Source organism: Choloepus didactylus, chromosome 2, assembly GCF_015220235.1.
Source record: "Choloepus didactylus isolate mChoDid1 chromosome 2, mChoDid1.pri, whole genome shotgun sequence".
NCBI lineage: Eukaryota > Metazoa > Chordata > Mammalia > Pilosa > Megalonychidae > Choloepus > Choloepus didactylus.
In genome coordinates, this window is record NC_051308.1 from 196,624,313 (window position 1) to 196,629,358 (window position 5,046).

Below are 5,046 nucleotides of genomic sequence, written 5' to 3' on the forward strand. Positions count from 1 at the left end.
GACTTTTACTCATGGTGTCTTGTTTCCTTGTGTGATATTTTTTATTGTGAGTTCATAAAATTTATTGAATTCATTATATAGAATAATGAAGGTCTAAATGGGGATTGCTTTCTTCCAAAAATAGTTTATGTTTACTTCTGATAAGTAGTAAAACCTGGACTACTTTAGCTCCATTCAAGAATTTCAGTTAATTGTTGGCATCTCAAATTCAACTCTCTCACCTTGAGGCAGGCCACACATGCTGCCTCCCACTCTTAGAGTTGATATTAGCATTTAACTCCAAAACGACCTTGTTAGCATTTACTAATCCCTCACAATTCAGGTTTCATATGACTGTGTATTTTGACTCTTGGAAACTTCCTTCATGTTATTGAATGTTCAGGAAAGCTTTAAATAAATATGCTTGTTTTATTTTATCCTGGATCTCATTGTATTGTATGAGGAGAATCCTCCTGAGTGTCATTCTGCTAGAAGCAGGCATTTCATGTATTAATTCTTTCAGAAGAATTTTTAAATGATGTATTACATTCTAAATAATCATTTTATTTTCATTGGGAATGTATTCAATTTATAAATTAGTAAAGGGAGAAATTACATTTTGGATGCTGATATAAGATAATTTTTATATTTAATCAGCTTCTTTTATGTCCCTCAGTTTTGCACTTTTCTTCATATAGGTTTTACATGTTTCTTTTATCAAGTTCATAACTGGAAATTCTTTGGGTTGGTTGATTTGGTGGTCATCATCATCTTCATATTGGTTTTATTATCATGGAAGCAACCATTTTATTAAAATTTCTGATTTGTTTCTAAAACTCCTTAGTCAATTCTTCAGTTTCTCAGGTATTCAATTATATTACCTACAAATAATAACACTTTTACCTCTTCCTTTCTGAATTGTTAATTTTCATTTTGTACTTTTTCTATGTGTGTTGGACAATAGGACCTACATATTCTTGCACCAAAACCATCCAAGATTTAAAATATCTAAGCAGCATATGCTGAAACAGGAGATAAAACAATTGAGTAAAACTACCAGCAGCTGTTTTTGTTCTTTATATTATTCTGGAGGAACCTATTATGTCAGCAATAAGTTGGCTTTATATTTATTTTGGTGTTAAACCAAGCTTCCAAGTGATTAAATGAATTCCAGCTTTAACTTGATCTCTAAAGATATTCTTGGATTGGAATCTCAAAATTGTATCCTAGGCCCTCCTCAAAAATGCACCATATCAAATGATTTTCATGTTTTCAGTAATGTCTAAATCTCTTCTAGGTACTGCAATAGTTGTCTCTATATGTATAAATGTATATTTCTTTTCTCCTGAGTAATGTATTATTTCCTTAACCTTTTAATTCCTATTTTGCAGCTCTTATATAATTTTCACTATATCCTGTAAACTAATTCTAAAACCTCTGTTTTCCTAAGGTTATAGAATTTATTGTTGACTCACAATTAGTCTAATAAGTGTTGCCCAGGGTGAAAAGAGATAATTATAGATTGCTTGCCACATAATGTCCTCCATTTATCCATGCTAGGATTTTGTTTGCATTTTTAACAACTTTATTGACTTAGACTCATTTTCAGGTTATAATACCTTGTCCTTTAAATCCTTTTCAGTCCTACTTACACATAACCTGGGTTCAATAAGAACAAGTCATACAATAAACCCCTTCTTGCCTTTAGATTTGTCATTAGAATGTGCTAAAAAAAAAAACCTGGAGAAGAAGGAAACCGTTATATATTAGGTAAGACATTCTCTGGACCTAATCTCTTGTGTAACTCATGATGATTACATAGGGAGTGTTGACCTGATAATTATCCAAGAAAAAAAAGGGTATATAACTATATTAAAAGCAATATTCAATAAGTAAGAATCATTGGAGCGTTTTAAACTGAAGTCAGTTTTTGGTCATTAAAAGCTAGTTTTAGGTCATGGAGAAATGGCTAATTCTCTAACTGGGGCAGGAAATACTCAAGATGAGCCTGGAACAGCTTTATTGTGTCAGAAAGTAAGGAAGTGCACAAAACAAAACATCACCCACAATGATGGGAGTTATGTCAGAGAGATATAGCAGCCAGCTGAAAGAGTTCCTAATAGCCAATTTGAGCAGCACAATAAAGTGGTGTTGGATTAAAATCCAAACTATAAAATAAATATCCACAAGTCCATATTGATATAACTAAATGATTGAAAAAAGAAATACATGGAGGAGAATAGACAAATGTCCCATGCAAATTAAATTATGTAGTTACTCTGCCCTTAAACACATGGAGCATAAATCCCCACTGCTTAAGTGTGGACTGCACATAATGATTTCCTTTGAAAGAGTACAGTATGAAATAAGAGTTGTAAAAAAAATTAACAGTGGAGAAACCTGAAAAACACTATCTCAAGTCAGGTGATCAAGGTTAACATCAACAGTAACAAGTCGTTTGATAGTATGTACCTTCCATATGACGTGATGATAATGGCACTTTATCTGTTTGGTCTTCTTCCCAAAAACTCATAACCCCAGTCTAATCATGAGAAAAACATGGCCAGATTCAAACTGAGTAACATTCTACAAAATACCTGATTATTCAAAACTATCAATGTCATCAAAAACAAGGAAAGACTGAGAAACTTTCACAACCAAGAGAAGTTTAAGGAGATGTGACTACTAAATGTACTGTGGTATCCTGCTTGGGATCCTGGAAAAGAAAAAGGACTTTAGGGGAAAACAGAGGAAATTGGAGTAAACTATGACCTTTAGTTAACAGTAATGTATCAATAATGGTTCATTAATTGTGACAAATGTACCATACTACTGATACAGGATGTTAATAATAGGGAAAACTGGGTATGGGGTATACAGGAATTTCTGTACTCTCTTCACAATAATTCTGGAAATCTTAAGGTATAAAATAAAAAGTTTATTTAAAAATAATTTTTAGAAAGCTAACAATAGGGCTCTGTTTCTTTCATGTTTGGTATTCAAATGACTAATTGGATAAACATTAATAATATTCCAATAAGTTTGAGTGAGAAAAACTGGAAGGGATACCTGATTTGTTAAATAAGATAATCAGGATTTAAAAAGATCTCGACAAAATGGAATAATGGACTGGTCTCCAACAAGATGCTGTTTCATAAGGGTAAATAATTTTAAATCTTGAATTTAAATCCCATATCAGTTGAACAAATAAATTATGTTTATTAGCTGCAGCATATAGTTTTTAAAATCTTAGAGGCTTTTTAAAATAATAAACTGATGTAAGTCTCTAAGTTTTTGCTGTCTAAAAAAAGTTAATGTTCATCTGCGTTAATATTATTTTGAATAAAACGTAACAGTGTTACTCTATTGTGGTCAAAATACTCCTTGAATATGGAATTCATTTTGGGAATGGTGTGCTTTAAGAGATCCAAGACAAGTTGAGGAATGTCCAGAAAGAGATAAATAGAGTTGTAAGGAAACTCCACTGTGTACATAAAGAAATTTTGAAGGAAATAGAATGTTTAGCCTGTTTTGGGAGAAATTAGAACATAAGTGATTTCTTCACATATTTGAAGGACAACAGTATAAAGGGGAAAAATGAGATTTATTTTGTGTTATTTTAGAAGAAAAATAGAAATACAGGGAAAGCTTGAGGCAGGCAGGTTTCAGAAATAAATTCATTTCTGAAAATAAAGTTGTCTACCCTAATATGAGTTTCCAGTCACTGGTGGTATTCTAGTAAAGTCATATAGTGAAGACACTCATAAGGAATTCAAGTGTTCATGGGGCGTTTTGAAAGGATGTATTTAGTGCTCTTGGCCTTTATAATCTTTGAAACTTCATTCAATTAACATTTTTTATTGTATCATTTTTGGGCACTAGTTAACCTTCTATAGACTTAATATTAGGTATTGGGGAAGCAATACATCATATGATGGATAATATCAAAGACTTTGGAGCTGAATATCTGGGTTCACATCTGGCTCTGCCACTTGCTAGCTTTGTGATCTTGGACAAATTATTTAACTTCAATGTGTTGGATCAAAGCAATGTGTTTCTTCATTTGTAAAATGAGGATAATAGTACCTACTTTGGAATGTTATGATACAGATTTAATGACTTAACATTTGTAAAGTGATTAAAATAGTACCTGGTACTTTATAAGCACCATAAAAGTGTTTTTAAAAACTTATGAAGGGCCTGTGTGCAGTTGTATTGGGCTGCAGGAGAAGATGACCAGCTGTCTCCACAGGAGTTAAAGTTCCTCATAATTTTCACTTGTTGGAAGAACTTGAAAATGGACAAAAAGGAGTAGGCAATAGTACTGTTAGCTGGGGCCTTGAAGATGATGAAGATATGACACTTACAAGGTGGACAGGCATGATTACTGAGCCACCAAGGACAAATTATAAAAACAGGATATATAGCCTGAAAGTAGAATGTGGACCTAAATACCAAGAAGCTCCTCCAGTTAGATTTATAACAAAAGTTAATATGAATGGAATAAATAATTCCAGTGGAATGGTGGATGCATGGAGCATACCAGTGTAAGCAAAATGGCAAAATTAATACAGCATTAAAGTTGTACTTCCAGAGCTAAGACATCTAATGATGTCCAAAGAAAATATGAAACTTCCACAGCCACCAGAAGGACATAAAATAATTAATTTTAGTGGATCTCAAACTTGTCTTAAATCAACAAGCTCCTACTCATGTTAATGTCTTGATCAAGTATCACAATGCAGAATACCCACACATTAAGTAAAGGAATTCCAGTTGGTAAACATGACCTGGACATTTGTAAGAATACATTTAATATATGTACACCCATTATGTTTTCAGATAACAGGTGGAAAATGTAATACAATTCTTTTTTGTCTTATCAAGGCACTGTCCTTTAAGCATAAAACTGGAGTATTGAAGGTAGAATTCAGGTTTACAAGATGAAAGCATGTCAGAAAGTGTCAGATTGCTGTGGAAGGCTATGTGTGTCTGAAAACTAATCTCAAGAAGGAAAAACATAAATGGCATGTTTTATACACTTGCTTAGTGAAAGATCTGCAGTTT

General features: G+C 32.6%; 1 pseudogene; it reads left to right on the top strand.

The window, feature by feature from the left end:
- The first annotated feature begins 3,123 nt into the window (after positions 1 to 3,123).
- LOC119514064 lies at positions 3,124 to 4,698 on the top strand (annotated as a pseudogene).
- Positions 4,699 to 5,046: the final 348 nt, after the last annotated feature.